The following is a 21,427-nucleotide window of genomic DNA, read 5'->3' as shown; positions in this document are numbered from 1 at the left end:
CTAAAGGGATTTCAACTGCATCCCCCTTCCAACTTTTAATTCAATAGAAGACTTCCCAATTTACACAAAGCACAAGGATGAAGTCAGCTCAACATATGCACTCACAGCTATTTTTTATTTTTATTTTTTTCAAATCTACACCACACCTATCAAACTTTCCCAAGTCTCAGAGATTTTTTATTTATTTACCTGACAAACAGTCACAATCAGAATTTTTCCTGGAACTGTCAGAGTGAAAGATGGGAGGTGCCTGTAAAATTGTCTGGAAGACAGACAAAGTACTAATCATACAATTTACTTATTACAAATTTATATTGCCTCAACAAAAAAAAGGTACCATGGAATACTGAAAAAGATAACCCACGTTCAGATGTCCAAGCTCCTGCAATGCAATCTTTACACCCCTTGTTGCAGATATGGCTAACCAGCAGGGATAAAACGCAGAGGACTGAGCAAAGCAAGGGTTGGGAAAAACATGAATAATAAGGAAAGCCAGAAACCAGAGACACTTGCTCCGTGCAAATGATGCATAAGCATGGTCAGAGCAGAACCTTTTTTGATGGCGAGGCGTAGTCACTACAATAACAACTTGCACAAATTTTATTGCTTCCTGAATAACCCCTCACCATCATTCTTTCTTTGTACTAAAGTTGAAAGGAGAGTCAATATGAAGGTAGCAAACTGAATTAGCTCATTGAATATCAAAGAAACCTTCATTACTGCTCAGCCACACTAGTCTTTTCCAACTGGACTAGCAACATACAGGAAACCAAGCAGCAAAGAGCTAGCCTTTTACCAGAAAATCTGATCTGCAAGTGTTTTGCAAATTAATTGTAGGACACTTCCAGAGTATGTTAACATGCATTCCCATGTCCTTCTGCAGCCACTAAACACCTCGCAGCAGAAAAAACACAAATAACAGCTCTGGGAACAGCTGTTAGAGCAAGGGCCACAGCAGGTTTTCAATATTACATAGTACTATTTAGAAGCTTATATCATTAACAGGAAAAAGTGTTAAGTACACTAAGCACCAAATCTAATCCAGCTCAGAGCTGTCTTCATCAAATGCCATTTCCAGAGTGAGAACAAGTCTCACCCTTCAGTTTTATTCATTCATCAGATAGATATACTGCAAACCCGGCTTAACAAGACCTACCAAAAAAAAAAAAAAAAGCAGCTATCAAAGAATCTTTATGATTTAAGAACTTTATCTACCATATCTGCACATTGAAGGATGCTCTACTCCTCCTGTTCTCCCACTGAACAGTCCTCCTCAGTTCAGTCTTGCTCGTGAAACATGCCAGAAAATTTCCCATGGGGAAGGGTAGCCCTCACCCATCTCACACTCGCTTTCAATATTAGCAAAACTATGCATCTGCTCACAAGCCAAATTGTTCCCTGAAATGGCTCTGAAAGACCTCACATCTTTTAAAGAAAATTTACTAAGATTAATAGACCACAAAACCATTTAGTCTAAATTACATTAGAAAATGAGTAAATCAGCCAAGCAATTTCGTAAATTTGGTCTTCTAGAAAGCACGTAGTGGTACATTTCAGTTTCTCCCAAACACCGATGCAGGCAATTGTAAATCATCTAACTATCAAAAGGTAGAGATCAACTGCCACAATTTTCATGCCATGTTTTAAATATTTGCCAAAAAGAGTCTCAAAGAATAATCTAGCTTCAAACAGACCCATATAGGTCATCTATTCCAACTCATTGGCCCTGTGTAAATTGCAGAAGATGGAGCTGTATTTGCCATGCACATTTAAATACAGCCTGTTCAAGCCTTCAGGGGTCATTGCCAGACTTAATTGAACAGTAATTAAAGTTTTCCTGCAACATTAATTTTTTTTTGAAATCTTTTCAAAGTTACTAAGAGGGATAACTTGCAAGAAAAAAAACTTCAGCATATCATTAAGTGGGAGAAGATGACTATAGTAAAACAAATTCAGACTAAGGTTTGATTACTGACTGTAGGCTTTGACCCTCAAAACAAAATCAATTTCAATCGGCTGGACCCAGATATCTCTTCTTTTCTTCTTTTTCCCTGTTAAGGGAACAGAGATGGATTTGGTTTATAAATACTTCAGGAGAGAAAATGTCTCAATATTTTGTACAATGAACTCTGCTCTAAAAGCATCTAAATATTAACATGCTGTCTATTACCATACAGTATGCAGAGACAGTGTATTTGATTCAGTAATTGGTTATTATGCTTCTCACTGAATACTTCAACTACAAAAAACTAGATATCCCAGGAGCATAAAGCTACAGGTACTCCAATGCCTGGAACCAAGATGTTTTTCACCTACTTTTGAAGCCATCACTCACTCAAAGCTCATGAATTCTAGAAGTTCAAGACTGAAGGGAGATGTTGCAGAGGAGGGGATGGTAAATTAGATATGTGCCTTGTGTACAGGAAGTATAAGTAGTTTGCTGCTGTGGAAAGAGTGACCTTCCAAACCTGACCAGATTTGTGTATTGTCAAGTAGCATGGAACTATTGTTTCATTAACAGTCACTAAAACTATTCATCATAATTGCTGGCGAGCACCAAAACCATCTGTAGAGTACCTTAGAGTCTGCTGCATATTCATAGTCCAGCTTCTTTCTATTGATTAACATAGCATACTATAGTAATTTAAAATCAACTCACATTTATTTATTTTTAAACCAAGGCCAGAAGTTGGTTGATAACTTCTGTCTATTACTTAATTTTGCTGAACAGCTCTTCCTATTCACAAGCTTCTTCTGTTCATCCTGTAGCTCTGGTTCAAAGTATGTTCAGGAGAGCCCTACTTTCTGGGGCTTCATCTAATCAGTGGCACAAATAATTATTATTTTTTTCCTCTGAGATGGTGTTAGGGCTAATCAGAGAAGGTTATTTGATATATCTTTAAATATAATAAATGAAGTTTTATCGAAATCAACAGGATTCTAATCCACCCATTCTCAGGACAAAGCAATGCAGCTCTTTACACTTCTCCTAAAACAATAAATGCCTCTTCAAAAAAATAAACTAATTAACTGTGCAAACCTTCTCCCTGCATGAATAACTTGGGCAGGTAATTAACTCTGGCACTTCATTTTACTTTAGTCCTGCTTCTTGCAAATAGTCAACAGTTCTTGCAAGTGAATGCTGAGTCTTAGCATTTATTCATCTAGACACACAATTCTCCTGGAAAACAACGTGTACACATCATGGGGGAATCCAAACCCAAAGAAAGCCACAAACCCCCATGCTGCAGCTGAAGTTCTTTGGGGCTTGGGTTTAATCATGGGTTTACACCTATGCAAGAGCAGGATGGGAATCAGTTTTGTCATGCATAATGAAATCCAACAGCCAACGTGCAAGTAGATAGCCTAAAACAAGCCCAACTTCATTTGTAAAAAGGAAAAGATGAAAAAAATGCTACATTAATGAGTACATATAAGGTGACTTAAGATGGCACGCAAGACTAAGCACTTCACTCCATATCTATCTATGTAGATATTAAAAAGACTAAGTGTGATATTCAGACAAAACAGCTTTTGTCATGATACTACAATAGAATAGAGCAAAGTTAAAAATATTTATATGAAAACATATAATATGGTTGTGTGTTTCTGTATTTGGTTACCAATTACTCTTGATAAGAAGGTGCATACAATACACAGCTTTCCTTGCTGCATTGACATTTTATACCATGTATTTAGGTACAATATTGCTGTCTGACATGTGATCAGGGAAATACCTAAAGTTTACCTTGACCAACCATAATAAAAAGAGACTCTCAAAGTTCCTATATACCCTGCTTCTTCCATTGTGCAGTCAAGACTTTTCAACATTTTACATATTTTAATGCTACTTAACATTCATCCAGCTCCTATATAGATATATATATGTTGCTGCTACAGTTGCAAATGGTAACCAAATCATAGAGGGAAAATCACATTTATCACACACTTTCTACAACCTCCATAACACCATTCCCTTTTCTTGTAACAACAGAGGAAGTTTGTTGTTCCTTTGAGATGCAGGAGTCATTGACTCATCTGTCAAGTATGGGATTCATGTCATACTCTTATCCTAGCTGAACTGATAATATGCCAAATCCAAGGGAAACACCCTTGACCAGATCGTCAGCCTCAGATTTGTGTGATGGTAACCTAAATTTCTGCTGCTGAAAAATCCTGAGAGGAACCTCTGTTGATTGAGTGAAAACTCCCCAGTAGTTTCTCCATCTTTAGCTGCTTCAGCATTCCATAAAGCCCCAGTAGATGAACACACTCTGAACAGGGCCAAGAAAAAAAAAAAGTCTCCCAGTCAGCTCTGCGATCAGGGATTTAGGACTTGCAGCTCTACTTACACTATCTCAGCCATGCATCAGAAGTTGCAGCTCACGATTTTGTTCTCTCTACCCCTGCAATTGAGATTTAAGGCACTATGCCTCTGAGCAGTTCTCAGTGGAAACAGGATGTCTACAATTGTAATTCTTCTTGCATCACCAAGAGGTATATTTTGCTTTAACTGAAAACAGCCTGAAGCAAAAAAGAGAAGCCAGTGACATATCTTCTGCTACTCCTTCCCTCCACATAAAAGTTTCCAATTAAGCAATAAAACATCACTTTCTAAAGCTAAAAGAAAACAGATACAGATTCTGTACCTCCATGCTTTCTGTTATTAGGAGAGGGTAAGAACCGCAGAACATCATTGGTGAAACACAACAAACTATGCCTTTAAACTGAACGATCCTTGTATCACTTGCAATTGATTTGTTCATTTCTGATTAGCAGCAAGATTATGTAAGCCGTAAAATTCTCTATTAATATAAAAAGAAGAAAGGTCACAAGAAGAATTACCCTCACAACTGTGAGGTGGTTATCCAAGTAGCAAATGTGCTTGACAGGAGACAAATGAAATGAAGCAGAGGTAAGATCTGAACAGCAACAAGAAGAGCGACAATGATGGGTTTTGCAAGTTCTTGTGAACTTAAATTATAGGCTCTGAGAAATTGCGTATAGGACAAAGAGTTCAAGTAGTCCCATTTTCCCATTCTCAACCAGAACACTTGCAGGTTTACTATACAGTCAAACCCTGAAACTCAGGTCAAGGATAATCTACATCTCTGCTTCCCCTTTCCCAACCTCCTCAGACTCCCACCTTTCTGAAAAATCTCTTGTCTGGTTACAGCCAAAGCAGCATTAAATAGATTAACCAAGCAGAGCAATTTCAAGTCATCTCAGTAGCAACTGAAAACAGCATTTAAATTCAATTCAGTTGTCATATGGGGGCAAAAACATTTGGAACTGCACAGTAACCAAATAGACTTCATATTTATGAAATTCATCTATTGACAATGGGAGGGCTTCAGGTTTTATCCTGTTTGTTTTATAACTGGGCACAGATACAGATTCACTCTCAAGTCTAATGACATTGTGGGAATAGTTTATAAGTTATTAAGAGATGCATACTTGCACAGATCTTTGACAAGATTTCTTGGACAACGAAGCTGGAAAAAACTCTTTCTTGCTTTTTCTTTTGCTCTTTCTGCAAGTTATAGCTACCGAGCATTTCAAGGAATTAGCTATGTCAGCACATCTGAACGACTTCAGAAAAAACACAGAGAATCAAGTTCACTTGGGTGCAGACAGCACAGCCCATCAACAGTTGCAGTGTGGTAGCTCAGAGGACTAATAACTCAAACCAGCTTAACTGCTGCAGAACAAGCTTTGAAAGCCTTTAAAAATTTGAGAACATTATGTAATTTACATTTTGTATTCTTCTTTGAAAACTGGCTCAGTCATTTACTACTGAACAATTACTAAGTTTGAGCATTTACACTGTCAGTATTTTGATGGGCTGCTTTTTAATTACAGCAGAAAGGATCAAAAAGTAACAATCATTTATTACAACAGCACTCGAACTGACAAAGCAAATTTCGTTGGTACAGCATTATAGCTTATAAAAACGCTGAGATCCCTCTAACAGCCTTAACTGAAAATGCAGAGTACACATACTTAAACAGAAAGTATTTTTAATTACAAGGAGCTCAGATTACATATGCTGTATTATTATTAGTTGAGCAATTACTTGAGAATTCAGTAAGTTAAAAGCACCACACACACAAAAAACTATGTTTTATGATCCACAACAGTGTATCATGTATTAAAGAAACAATTGCTGCAGCAAAATATTTCACTTTTACAGTCAGAAACACCTATTGAAAGTTAACTGTGAAGTTTGAAAATACAAGCCCATGCAAGGCTGGCTGAACACCCTTTGAATCAGAGGTCAGTGTTTCATGGGCTAGTAAACTCTCCATGCATTAGGAGATGAGTATTTTTATTACAAGATCAAAGTGTTTTCTCTTTTTTTTTTTTTTTTTTTTTTTTTTTGTTTAAAGGCCCTTGAAACAGATCAACCAACTTCAAATTTATCCAAGCTATTAGGTGAACATAATATGCTTTAAGGATATTAACTACAGCTATCAAATAACATGCTAACATGCAAAATATACTACTTCGACCCATTTCCATTTTGGGAAGCTCTTCTTACATAAGGGTTGAGGGTGCTTATAGAAGTCTTATGATTTACAAGGGCTTATTCTATCCTCAAAGTTTGATATTTAAATACTGTATACACATTAGCACATTATTCCTCATTCCATGGTAGAATATCTGTAATCAATTCTGTTACTTGATATAGCATTCCCATTATAAATCCCTATCACTATCCGAGGATTATTTCATGCTTTTTTTCATGAAATTCCTGGGATCAGTATTTGACCTTGACTGAATGCAAAGCTAGTTGGAGACAGAGAACGCGCTTAAACTTTGGGATAGGTGAAGAGTGCAAAGAACAACTAAAACAACTTCAGACTCTCCTCAGATATGTGCATATGAACCTGTATGATTCCTTGAGTGTAGAGGAACAGATCATAATGCAGAATTAAATTTCCAAGTTTTTGGTGGCTATTTTCAGAAATAACCAGCCTTGCAAGAACATACAAGAGATAGCATTGTGCTCTCAGAGTTTTATTTATACAGTCATGATTTTATTTAGACAATATATTTCAAGAGGAGGTAAAAGATATTTTCATCAGTAAAATTATGCTATACTGCTCTGCCTTTTACCATTGTATCTGTGCAGGTCTCCCATTATACAGGTCATAATGCTTAACTTTCATTATCGCATATTTCATTAATGTCCACATAAAGAGCTCACTAGGAAAGATTTTTTACAGCTCTGGAAGCTCATCAAAAAAAAAAAAAAAAAAACTACAAAAACACCCATGAGTTGAAATAGTTGCATAGCCATTCTGCATATTGCTATGGATGTTCATAACAGCGTGTTTCTCTATGTCTGTATTGAGAGACTTCCCTTCAATGCTTTTCTGTAGTTGAGAAAGTCGGTACCTTCATCATTCTATTGCTATTTCAGTTTTTATATAACCACTACAAGTACTGCATATCGGAACTGAAGTCACATTCTAGAAAGTCACAGGAATACAAGAGAAGTTCTCTCTAATGGTTTACAATAAATAATCTTGCTCAAGGCAGTGTGATGAAATTTACACTTTCAGATAGATGCTCTAAGAAAACCTGGCCAAATCCTTAGGTACTGCAGTAGCAGCAGTCTAAATTAACAGGTGAAGAACAGGTCAGAGAGATAATGGTAGCAAAACTCTTCTGCTTTGCTCTGTCAGTGCCTGATCTTACTCTTACCCTCCTCCCATTACAAAGTTTTTTAGTGGAGGTAGGAAAAAAATAAAAGATTCATAGTGCACCAATTTCCCCATCCCCCCTTTTCATTGTTCATCTTCCATCCCATCTCTTTGATGGAAATAGCTGTTAGAAACAAGGCAGGAATCAGAGGAATTGGAAGGATTACCCATTTCCGCCCAGCAAACATTCAGCATACTACAAACATAAAAATCAATGGTTACCCAATACGTGCTGAGCTTCAGAAGTAATTACCTCTAAGCTCTTTTTCTCTTAACCTTCCTGTATTATTTCACGACAGGGTGGTGACAAAATTATGTCAGCACTATTTTATTTCATATCACCTTGGGCAACAATGCAAAAACAGGTAGAGAGCTTCATTCCAACAAGCTGGACAGACAAGAATAAGAGTCAGAAGGTAATTAAAACTAAACATGGGAAAACATCAGTAAGAATTTTTTAGTTTTTCATCTGCAGGCTACTTTTCCTTCATTTAGTTTTGAAGCACGGCTGTTAATCTGTCAACTTTTTCCTTCCATTTCTTATTTACTTAGAACACATACAGCACATATACACAGAAATAAAAGCTCCGTATCATCAATAATAGGCTTAAGCATTACTGAAAATCAAGAATTCAATTACTCAGAATTTCATTTTTAGAGCTAATAAAGAAAAACTGAACCTATTAGTATTAAATACCAAACAACTTATTCATCTTCTCAAAGATTAGCCAGTGGCGATTCCAGTTCTAAGCCAATATACATTCCTTGATCAACGTACCTATTTAACGTAGATAATCTGAGAAATAGGTTATTATGTTTAAAAATAAACTGCATGCAGATTTATACAGTCATATTATGAAACCAGCCAATCAATCACTAGAAGTTCCTGATGATGGAATACAAAAGCAAAAATAAAGACCAAGAAGAAAACAAATTATTACTTTTTTTTTTTTTCCCTGCCCTACAAGCACATCATGCCGTGTGCAAAAGGATACAGATAGAAATTCATTGAGACTGCAGAAGCTTCGGACCTGGGGACTTTATCTGCTTCATATGATTGCTAACAAATTCAGTGAAACAGAAAGTGTTCAGAACTGAAACACAAATATCAAGAAATACATACAAGTAAATCAGGGCCTAAGATGTATTCTTTTCCTTCTTGTTCTTCAACGAAACACTAATTTCATTGAAAAAAAAAAAAGTCAATAGTTACCCATTTTTTCCCCCAAGAGGCTTACATTAAAGTTACTTGCATAAAGGAATAGGCCTTCCAGAGCTGAAGGCAACAAATCCCTCCTAAGGCTACTGTTCCACAAGCAGAACACTGTTTGCAGCGTTCTGCAAAAGACAGTTCTGCAGTCATTTTAATACAGAAGAATTCTTGTGAAAAAACACCATCTTGGATTTGGCAGATTGTTTTGCGCCAACTCTTGTATACAGCCACATAACTGAATGAAAGGAAAAAGCACATTGGTTCCTGTTTCTTCAGCAGCTTGATTAACATCAAAAGCTATTTATATGTAGTTTGGTCAATAACACAGTGTTATATGGATGGAGCTATTGCAAAGGATTAGTTCTACAGGATTTTCACGTGCAATTGTACAATATACAACACCAGTTCCTTCTATATAGTGAAGAAGTTCTCTATCTATTTAGGACACATCACAACCTCATTTGTTAGATTTTTATGATCTGGCACTCCATACTATTTTTTGTTGGGAAACAAAGATTGGTCTCCTGTCCTGTTGGGAGAAGAACACCTGCTGTCAAATAGTTATTTTGCTTTCTATTACCCCCTCTATTTTCCAGTGATCCACCTTTCCAGTTTGTCCAATTATCATGTAATGATTTTCATGCAGCTCCCTGCTGTTCAAGCCTAAGCGACTATTTTCACCACTGAGGAGCTCCCCTTTCCATAAGGGAATTACAGGTTTTGCTTCAGACAATGCAGAAGCAGAGAAAAAAGTTCTGTATCTAAGTCTAATTAAATATTTGCCATGCTATATGAGTTCTTGCTCCTCCTATATCAGGCATTCATGTAAGGAAGAGCAACGTGAAAGAGTACCATCCAGAAAAATCCTTCCTCTGTCATCTACAAAGCCATTTTCACATATTCCTTCAGCACCCCCATTCCCAATGAAGGAAAATGACATTTAGATGAACTTCATTTAAAAACACTAAGAGGATTGTAGCTCAGGCACTGCCATAGCATACAGGAAAAACTATTACCTTCTCAGCCTCCTGGAATATCCTTTAGTATACTGTCTGCAACTGCAGTGTTGTGTTTCTTTTCCCCATCTACTTTTTTCTGATACTGCCTCCACTTTCCTAAATACCCCAGTTGTCCTCAGTTGGTTCTTTACAGGAAGGGTTTTCATCATCCATCTAATATAACTACAGCAGTAACATTATCATAACCTTTCTCGATGATACAAAATGACCTACTCACGGAGCTTTTTCTAATTTCCTCTGGACTACAGACCTTACTTTCTGTAGTAGCATAAGCTGCCAACAAGCTAACAGGAGGTACACAAAAACAATTTAAAATTACTTAGCATTGTAGAGCTCATTTCTGATTACTCTGATTATTTTTTTCTAAGTATTGTTCCACTACTTCAAAAAGAGATCCTGGCCTTTTATTATTATTATTACTACTTTTATTTTTATTTTTTTTTTTAGGACCAGTTGAGGCCCTGGAGCAGGTTGCCCAGAAAAGCTGTGGGTGCCTCATTCCTGGAGGTTTTCATGGACAGATTAGTCCAACCTGGTTTAGTGCAAAATGTCCCTGCCCATGGCAGGTGGTTGGAACCAGACAGTCTTTCAAGGTCCCTTCCAACTAGAGACTCCATGATTGTTATTCTGCTGCTTGAATATAACCACAGAACACAACCTTTAGTACCCTCATATCACTATTTGACCAGCCATGAAAAAAAAAACAAAACAAAACAAAAAAAACACTACCCAAACAACTACAGGGCAGGGAGAAGCTACAGATCATAAGTCCCACAAAGGTCTGCAACAAAAGAGCTATCTAGTAGCGAGAAAACCTTCACAATAAACATCCACTGGTTAACTCCTTCCCTTCCCACGACTGAAGTAATTTGTTCAACGAGTAAAACCATAACACATGCCAAATCCCATCATTCTGAGTCACTGGTAATGAAGCAGAATTCACCACAAAATCTATCAAGACTTTTTACAACAAGCAAAGCACATGCACTATGTAAATACAAAAATACCACGATTCCCTGTAGAGCTTCCTTTAAGGCAGGCACCAATACACAGTTGAATGCCCCCAGGAGGACTAAAGAGGGAGAACTCTATACCCAGCGGCAACCTGAGGCAAATGCAGGAGTATCGCTGCTTGCAAGCAGGACTTTCAGAGATAAGAACCTCAATGTACGTGCAGAAGGTGTAAACTACTGAGTATTCTTACCTTCATAAGCATGCTATACCTAACGAATTTCTTTCAGGTGCCAAAATGAAACAATGGTATTTTGAAGGTGTCTTGACCTGCTTTCTTATCTGGAATGAAACAGCAGGACTCCCTGATCTTGAAACTTTCCTACTGATTAACAACTAGTAAGAAATCTACTTAATGATTTGTTGTGTTACATTTCCATCTAATAGGACTGGGCAGTTTTCTGAACACTATGATCTTGAAAAATATTTTCTCTTTCTGAAGCAGCACTGCATCTCAGAAAATGCCTATTTTGATACTTAATTATAAGCAGGTTTCTAGAAATAGATGTCTCATTTATGAACCTGATTACAAGAACAGAAATTTTTATCCTTATTTTGGCTCCATATGCTGGTACTTTGAATGTTTAACAATCAAGCCTTCTGAAGCAAGCGTTTAAAAGAAACCAATTGATTCATAGAAGAATCCATAGCAATAAAATGATAGCTGAAAAACTCTAGCTACCACTTGGGTGGACAGATGTTGCATTTCAGTAGTTTCAATTCATCGTTGAATACTGAAGATGTACTTACCTCAATATTTTAGATATTCATTTTAGAATGGGTTCTTCACTTGAACAGAAAAACCATTCTTAACATATTTTAGTGAAGGATACTGTATAACAAACAAGATCTGAGTAAGAGTAGTACAGAGCACACGCACCATGCCAGAACTACAACTGGTTTTACCATACCAGTACATATGTAGGAATTCAGATACATAGCTAGAAATTTAGGGTTCAAGCAAGGCAAAGGCAGCACTCTGAGCATGTGACCAACAATAAATGCAAGCATCATAGTGCTTTTTCTGCACATTGAGGAACCAAGAACTAGCTCTCAAAACCACATTGTACTTGGCTTCCAAGTGACATTACCTATGGTAATACTAACATGTATTTCTCAAGAGCCTTCAGGAAAATTTCTGTGCCCCCTACTCAACACAATAACGTAGTTCTCTCTGTACGCTAATAACCCATCCCTACCCCTAGCCACCCACCGCTACCACCCCCCCCCTTTTTTTTTTTCCCCTCCAAGCTCCAAGCACTGTATCTTACGACCCTTGGCACTTGGGCAGCAACACAGTTCGGAAGGGATTAAACTTCCCACCCAACTCAGTTTGGCCAAAAGATGCTTTTAGATACACAGCCACCAACAGCAGCAAGCTAAGAGCTCACCAGTGTCACTCTGGATCACAACATCAGCTGCATATCCCCCCAGGCACCATCAGATCAGGAACCTGAAAAGGAGAGAAAGAGGGACTCACTACCTCAACAGACTCAGCTTTGGTAATGAAGGGACTTGATTCCTTCAGCAAGATCATTTACTTCACAAGACTTGATGCTTCAAAGTTCAGCAGCAGACCCACATCTTTTTATACCCTCCTTGCTCCCCAAGAAGAGCACACTTCAAGCCTTGGATCACATTTTAACAGTTAAATAATGCTGGCTGAGCTTTTATCCCTTTATCATTTGAATGGTAAGTGAACATAAGTCATTCTGATAGAAAAGTTGGGCTCGTACACTTTAATACCCATATTAGAACTTGCCTGTATGATACAACGGGGATTGCTTCATAGAAGCTGATGTTTTGCCAACGCCCAATCAAAGCAGCAGTCAAAAAGCCATGCTTCCTCAGGTCATTGACCCCTTCCCCCAACACACACAGGTATTAATCATCATTTTCTGACCATATTGGCTAAATCACAACACAAGGAAAAATCTTAGTTACCTTCCGACTGCTACCAAAGTTACAACAAAGCCCTTTAGCTGACACCAGTGTATTTACCTATAGGGTTTGACAATATAGTTCAGAGTATTTTATTTTTTTTTTAATGGTTCATCAATCAAGTTCTTAAGCGTGTTCACTTCATGACCTGCTGCTGTTAACCTAAGCCTAATTCAAGATGTACATCAAGCATAACAACAAGGGGCAGGCATCATTCATTTCAACAGCCATAGCAGGTCACGTCACTAAACACCTTTGAAACTAAATTTTTAGCACACAGCAGAGAATATCAAGAGCAACACAAATAAAGAAATTCTCTGAATGAAAACCACAAAGCAATATATACAAGTATTTTTTCCCCTCTTGGATATTTGAAATAGATGCATGTAATTTAGTCATGGAATTACCCACTCAGATCTACTGCCCTGTGACACTGGCAGTTAAGAATTATTTCAGTATCTGGAATAAGCATAGCACTTCAGTATTGCGCTAGTAAAAGTCAATGCCCCTCAATGATTTCTATACATCACCAGTAATATTTATCTATTTTTCCCCCATGTTTGTTTAAAAGAAATCAGTATTACACATCTTTTCTGTATCCATTACTTCCTTTATTCTGGTTTCCTGTTAGCTTATACGACAGAAGGCAAAGGCCAGAATCTCAGCCCTCTCCTTAAGTGTAATTCTTAAGAATAAAAAAGTGTTAATTCTTCTGAATAAGTTGAGCACAATAAACTTTGACACAAAATATAAATTGAAGGTTTGGGTTACATACTTTAGTGAAAAGTTGCGTTTCCACAGCTGGAAGTGTCTCAAGAACCACTCACAAAGAGAATGGCGAGCAATATTTCTGCACTAGTAAGGTAAACATCACTGAAAAGTTGTACAATCAGAATTTCACTGGAAAGGTATCTTTTAGACTAAGTACCTAACAGAAAAGTTTTTGTATCAACAAATTATTTTCTGATGAATACTAAAGGAATTTTCCTTAAGATCTGTATGCTTATAAACTGCATTTCAGAGTGACATGCTTGTTTTCTAAACTAAGCGTAATATTAATAAGTTGTATTGTTTATTTAACTACACAATGCAAAGAAGTTGCAAGTCTAAAATATTTCTCCCTTCTCTTTAGTTTTGAAAAAAGAATACTTCAGCAGCCTTAGGATATACATGTGAAAGACCAACTCGTTGAACAGAAACGCCATTCGTTCTATTTACACCACCTTGAATGAAACCATCTACAATCTTTTAATAGGAAAATAAAGCATGTCTTCCTTTTCGTCAGGATACACTGGTTACTTTTAGTCATTAGATCAACCAATTGCTTTTTTTTTTTGCTGAGAGACAGAAAGAACATACCATTACAATACAACTTGATGCTTTATTTAACACGGTAGCTCATTCTTTCATGAAATGATACACTCACTCTCATTCATTGTTCTCTAAAATCTGTTAACCTCACAAAAGTGATTTTCTTTCTCTCTCTCTGTTTTTTTTTTTTTTTTTTTTTTAAAAAAAAAAAAGAACGGTCCTAAAGTAGCAATGCTTAACTTCCTCAAACGGTGTTCAAAAATATCCACTGACTTGTTTTTACCTGCAACCTATGTTCAGCTTACACCTGTTCTTGATGGCTGGTGAGATGATACTTCAGGCATTAGTGAAACTTCTTAAACACTTCATAGAGAAGTAATACATCAGAATCAGATGCAATAACATGGTAAAAGTGTGATCCTGCCACATCTCACAACCTAAGAATCTGGAAATCTGTTTGAATTACATTTTGTTGTTCAGTAAAGTCTCGTTCTCAGTCCCTTTGAGACTTTAGTCAATTATCTAGATTACACCAATGACTACCGTGGTGCAAGTAAACATCTTTTTCAGATAATAGAAACAATTTTTGGTCTTTTTCACTAGTCATCATATGACCTCCTTTGACCAGTGCTCATCTCAGGGCACTGCTAAGTTTCAGCTGGAGCAGACACAATAGCAAGTTTTTTATTAGCATGTACACTTCAATACTATGCTATTCCATGGCACCATGAGATAGATCTGTATCACATAATGGTAGACATATCATTCTATCATTCATATCATCCTAGAGTATCTTCACAATATTAGAGTGACACTACATGAACACACTTTATTTACTACACAGCTAGGTAAGAGGAAATATATACATATTAAAATAACAAATGGAAATCGAGGATTTAAATTATTTGGTTTGCAACATTTGCTTGGTTAATTATATATATATGTAAATACATATAAAGACTGCATGGTCTCTTCACAATCTCTTTTTTGACTCTATTAAACCAATCATTCCACTTGGTTCTTCTGCCATTAGTTCCTACCCTAAACTGACAACGATGTTTGCCAGCACTGATGGGTCTGAATATATTTTCTTTTGCCTAGGTAACAGGGACTAGTAAATACCCCATATATTTATTTTTATATACAAATATAACTCTTCCTTCTTGTTAAGCATGCACACAGATAAGGATAGAGCTATTCCTAAGTAATCTGTAACATTCTCAATTTAAAAACATCTTAAGACTTTACACTCATCTATTCTCTTCTTTATCAAGGAAAAATAAATCACATCAGAAGACTGATACAAGTGACATGTTCAGAGAGAAACAACACTATGACTGACCCTGCTGGAGAGCACTGTGAAGCAGTCCCCTTTGATCTCAGTATACAATGCAGTTAGAGCCATGACTGCACTGTGTATCCAAGTTACCTTATAAACTAGTGACATTTGGACTACAATCACATCTCAAAATCAGCTGTTATACAACACAATTGTACAAGGCATAACATAAGTATTAACTGTTGGCCAAAGGCAAATCAGCATATACAAGCAGTTCACTCCCCCAAGCATCATAATCTACCTATACACACACGCTGATGTCTGTTCTTCCCTCAGTAATTTGCCATAATCTTGTTTCATCTGGATGCAGTGGAGATGAAATTTTTATACATTTGCTCCCTTACTAATTAGGACAGCGTACCTGCTAGCTCTAGATCCTCAGCTAGCAGCCTTGCTATTTAATGAAAGGCTGTGCCCTTAAATTGAGGAGAGCTAAGAGCCAGACAAGGAATGATTATGTGAAAGATGTGCTAAGGTTATTAAACTGCCTGAAAATGCTCATCTGCTCTACAAAGACCTTGAAAGCTCCAAGAAACTCTTTGATGTTCTCTATCATAGATACAGTAGTGCTTCACTGAATGGCTACAGCCACCTATCATGGTATTATCACGCATGCTCCTTTCAAAGGTCACAGTTATGGAAAAGCACCAGATAATTGAAGACTTCTTGGACATCTTTCTGAACAAATTTTGCGACATGGCTTCACCTCACAATTGCCTTGCTTGTGACCTCTAGGTTCTGTCACTACAATATCCTCTACTTGGGGTCACTGTTAAATAATATTCACATGTTCCAACATGAGTTACCATTAAAACAGCTCCTGGGGTTTTGTCATGATGTAACCTGTACTCTTAAAGAATCGTACTGAAACACAGAGGACAGAAGCATCCATGTAAAGCATGGAATTCTGCCTTCCTCACAGTGATTCCGATCACCACAGTCAGCTACTTCCTCCCATCTTACACCATGATCTTAAAACAAGACCGCATTTCGAGTACTTACTTTCCCAATGGGAGACAAGAAAAACAGACTTTCTGCTCCTGTTTTGTAGAAAACTTGGTAACTCTTTGAGCTTTGCCTGCACCACCCTGTCAGCTCAAGTTTTTCAGCACTGCTGACAAATCAAAAAAGACTCAGATTAAATTTTAGTTTGAAATACATGGGAAAAATTGAGAAGCCTGTAGCCACTCTTCTATAGACAGATGGTTAGATGGTTCTATTCATACCATAGTACATCAGAAATAGAGAAGCAAAAAATAAGCATCAGAAAAAGCAACCCTGTGTAACTGCAAAAAAAAAAAAAAAAAGAGAGAGAGAGACAAAACTCTCTAGTTCATCCATTCCTAACCATCCATCCACCTAATAAGTAATGCACCCAAGGAATAGGCATGTCAGGTGTTTCCCATCTGGAACAGGAGTGAGATGCAACTGATTCAATTAGGCATTACCAAATGATATAAAAGCAGCTTTCTCTATAGTATATCTTCAAGACAGGCAGTAGCCCATTCAACTAGGAATGCTTTACACAATTGTTAGCTTTCAAAGCCTTTATTTATTGTCTGTAGGAGTAGGTGATAACGTAAGAAATACATTACTTCTTGAGTTGTTAGACTACACTACATCTGTTTCCTTCTGGTAGTCAGAACTTGGAGATTTAAGTGCAAATACCACATAAATACAATCTAATTATTTTAATGCAATCAAATCTCAGGGTATATTTTGTTTGTATACCTGAGATAAACAACTTTTTTTTTTTTTTTTTTTTAACTGCAGTAAACCACTCTGCTCCATGCTGCAGCCACATTAAAGACAGAACTGTAGTGGGTTTACATGGCAAGGTTTTGGTACCAGGGGGCCATAGAGGTGGCTTCTGTGAGAAGAATCTAGAAGCTGCCCCATGTTAGGTTAAGGGCCCTACTACTGACCAGAGCCAAGCCAATAAGTGGCGGTGTTTGCACTTGTGTGTGTGAGAACATGTTTAAGACATGGTGGGGGGGGGGGGAGAGAAAAAAACACTGTGCCACACAGCAGCTCAGAGAGTGAGAGGAGTGAGAAACAGCCTTGCAGGCATCAAGGTCAGTGAGCAGAAGTCCCCTGCAGCCTGCGGTGAGGACCATGGTGAAGCAGGCCGTCCCCCTGCAGCCCATGGGTCCCACATGGAGCAGGGTTCCACGCCACAACCCATGGAGGGGACTGCAGTGGAGCAGGTGGGCCTACACCAATGGAGGCTGTGGCCTGTGGAAGACCCCTGCCAGAGCAGATTCTGGGCCAGAGTTGTAGCCTGTGGAGAGGAGCCCATGCAGGAGCAGGGAGTCTGGCAGGAGCTGCTGCCTGTGGGGGACCCAGGTTGGAGCAGCTCCTGAGGGATGGACCCCGTGGTACAGAGCTGTGTGGGAGCAGTGCTTGAAGAGCTGCTGCCAGTGGGCAGCCCACGTATGATCAGTTCAGCAAGGACTGCATCTTGTGGGAGGAACCCCACAGCACAGGGGGTGAGAGTGACCAAGAAGGAGAGGCAGAGAAGAAGCACTGTAGACTGACCATAACCCCCATTCCCCTGTGCCACTTCAGGGGAGGAGGTGGAAGAGGCTGGATGGGGGGGGGGGGGGGGGGGGGGAAGGTGCTTTTGGTTTCTTTCCTTTGTTTCTCACTTCTCTAGCTTGTTAGTAATAGGCAATAAATCTTACTATCTCCCTATACCGAGTCTGTTTTGCCTGTCACGATAAATACTGTGCAATCTCCCAGTCCGTATCTCAACTCTTGAGCCCTTTTCATTGTATTTTCTGCCCCTTCATCTTTGAGCAGGAGGAGCGAGAGAGCAGTTGTGGTAGAGCTCAGCTGCCCACCAAAGTAAAACCACCACAAGAACCAACAGGATTTTATCAAGAGCAATAGCCAGTTGAACCCTGGATAAGAGCTGCAATGCCTCTCAAAACAGATCCTGCAGATATTAGAAACATTGACCACAGAAATAATTATGGGATAGCATACTAGCAAAATACACTGTAATTTCCATAAATTTTTAAGCAGTCCAATTTAGCACAACTGTAACTACAGAGGCAAAGCTTGTAATGAGATTTTGTCAATGTGCTTTTTTTGTTGTTGTTCAAACTAACAGCACTTCTGTGTTGTTGTTTAAATTAGCTATGGTGTTCTATGTACACACGTTTTTTTTGTATGTTCATTAGAACATATGAACCCCCACACCAAAGACAACTCTATTACCCTCACGCTAATGATTTTTCTTTTTGAGTGCAGATATGTTGCTTTTTGTTTGTTTGTTTTTTCTTAAAACAGGTTTCCAATCCTTAGCAATCTACTGTATTTACTCCCTCTAAAGTCAGGATTATCGTGCTTCAAAGAATAAGAAAACAAAAAGAGGAAAAACCTTACCAAGCACTTCACCAAAGCTGGGGGGGGGAGAGGGGGGAGGAATAAATGAACGTCCTTAATCTTACGTAGTAAGAAACACTTTCCCTCAAATGCTTGTTAACTCTTTTCACATGATAGTTATCTACAGGAGTAGTACTTCCTGGGATATTCCATACTTGAAAATATTATTTTAATATTTTGTACCAGAAGATACATTTGCAGCAAATTTGTGGTTACCTGCTGAGAGTGATTACGCTCTCTGATTTTCCTCCACGTTTAGTTTTGCGTTAACTGTATTTCCTAGCCTCCTCCATGTCTAACCTGAATCCTGACTGGATATCTGAGTGTAGAGAAATTAATTCAGTTTCGTTTCAATGTAAGTACACTCTATGAGCCCTTTCGTTTTTGTTCACAAACTCAAGATGTTCTAATATAAATAATAAAATACCAATTATTTCTTCACAGTTCAAAATCCCTTGTTATTGTTCAGATCTTGCTGGTTTTGATATTGAAGACAGCTACTGATGAGAAAATATACACCCTTTATAAGTGGTGCTTCATCACATAGTTCACACATTCACTGCTCTTACTCTAAGTACATAAAACTCTGCTCACACTTGAACAGTAGTGTGATTTCACCCACTTAATCTGGGATGGTACCCATTCAAGCAGAAGGGGAGTCAAGATAAATATGTATTACTACATCTAATCCTAGTCTCAAGCATTTATCTTCCCTTCAGTACAACTCTTGATCTACACCATATTGGAGCTTGAATACTGTTGCTGAACATAAATTCTTCTATATGCTTGTTGAACACAGACTTTTATGTTAGAATTTATCTTAAACTGGTGGTTCTCTTCCCATTTGTAGGTGCTGTGGATACTTACTGTTTGTTTCTTTAAGACAAACATCAAACAGACACAAAATTACTGAGATGGAAGCACCACCTTACTTGTTGCCAACAGCACACAGTATTAGCTGTAAGCAAACAGCAACAACCTGCTACTTTCATGAAATTCCCTTCAGCTTTTAAGACAAGTTTGGTTATCTTTTGAAGACAGTAAAATTCATGCTTCGCGACTAGGCCTCACCTCTTTCTTTAACGATTTCAAGAATATTTTAACACCTTTTCTTATTGCTTGGACTTGCTGACTGCTCTCTAGCTCAGCAGAAGCCCTTCTGAGCCAAACACACACATTTTACATTTTAGCAAACCCAGCAACACAGACTGTATTCCAAAATCCTACACAAAAGCAGCACCTCAGCTGAGGCCTTCCTGCCCTAACAGAGGACCACATACACTAGGCAAGGCAGGACTGCTACACCCAGGTAAAAAGGGCTTTTCATGCTACCTTTGCAGCTCACTGTTGAACTGACAACCACAGACCATGACTCCCTCATTTCATTAGTTCAAAAATACCCCTCTGTCATTTGTTACTCTTCTCAACCTTACAGCAGAAGCACTAAAACATTTTTTAGAAACCTACCTCTGACTGGTTTGCTGACCACGCACACCCTTCCAGGGCCCTGCCAGAGACAGAGAATTTACTTTAACAAAGAAAACAATGCATCAAAGAGGACTGCAGCAGTATCCTGTATGCTCTCTCCCACAAAAATCCCCCTTTCTCCTGACAAATTGCAGAAACACCCCTGCCTCTGACGATCCATTAAAAGCTGAGGTGGAAATGTGCCACAGGTGTGGTGCCAGCCCAGCTGGCAAGGCCCCACCTGCGGCTTGCCATCTCAGCCTGCTCACCGCCCTGCACTGGGCCTCCAGCTGCCCCTGCCTCAGTCATTCACCCTTCTGATCATCACTCAGCCCTAATGAGGCAAATCACTGACTGCAGCCCAGCTACTGCCACCGATTTTTCCCTACCATGGCTGGCAGCCCAGCATGTGGGACACCAGCCCTGGCAGCAGCAGGAAGCAGGAATCCTATGTTAGGAAATAAGAATATGTTTTGAAAGAACACCAGAAATTACACAGCTGTGGTGGTATCAATGCTATCCCCTACCTGTCAAATGCTATTATTTTAGAGATGCTTCTTCTAGGGAGCAGAGGTTATCAAATGAGTAGTAAAAAAGGTAACCTGACAAGGAAATCACACAGCACCTGGGGACTCCTTTCGCTGCCAGCCCTTTCCTGTGAAAGTGCTAGTGGCATCACGTCAGGCTCCAGAAAGGATATCCACAGTTCCTCAGAGGATAATTTAAATTATTGTTATACTGAAATAAGGAATGACACTAAAGCGACCGCAAGGAAGGAAAATGTGTTGATCTTGCTTGTGATCAACTGGCTTTGCTATCTCAGCTGAATCTCCAGGCCTGGGTGCCCCTAGTGTGAAAAGCACTCTGCAGCCAATAACACAGGCAAGGATCTCAGTGAAGTAGCATTTTTATTTGCAATTGCAATGGCAGGCATCCTGCAAGCAGAAGCACAGAACAAAAGTATATCATAACCTTATATTCCTTGTTGCCCAACACTTATTTTGTCCTGTTTCCTCAATAGCTGAGT

At 38.5% G+C, this 21,427-nt stretch overlaps 1 protein-coding gene across 7 annotated transcripts in view; it reads right to left on the bottom strand.

The window, feature by feature from the left end:
• LUZP2 (leucine zipper protein 2) overlaps positions 1 to 20,543 on the bottom strand; it is a 246,775-nt gene extending 226,232 nt beyond the window's left edge. For 2 of the 7 annotated variants that reach the window (XM_068684966.1, XM_068684968.1), the window contains exons 1-2: positions 20,401 to 20,541; positions 12,344 to 12,405 (exon numbers count right to left, since the gene is read on the bottom strand). The gene's annotated coding sequence lies outside the window, so the exon portion shown is untranslated. Of the gene's footprint in view, positions 1 to 12,343; positions 12,406 to 20,400 lie in introns of all 7 variants that reach the window. The other 5 variants (XM_068684972.1, XM_068684973.1, XM_068684971.1 and 2 more) reach the window with 5 other exon arrangements.
• Between the last annotated feature and the right edge of the window lie 884 nt (positions 20,544 to 21,427).

This window comes from Anas acuta, chromosome 5, assembly GCF_963932015.1.
Source record: "Anas acuta chromosome 5, bAnaAcu1.1, whole genome shotgun sequence".
Taxonomy (NCBI): Eukaryota; Metazoa; Chordata; class Aves; order Anseriformes; family Anatidae; genus Anas; species Anas acuta.
The sequence above is the reverse complement of the archived record's forward strand: the minus strand, read 5'-3'. Positions and strand labels throughout refer to the sequence as shown.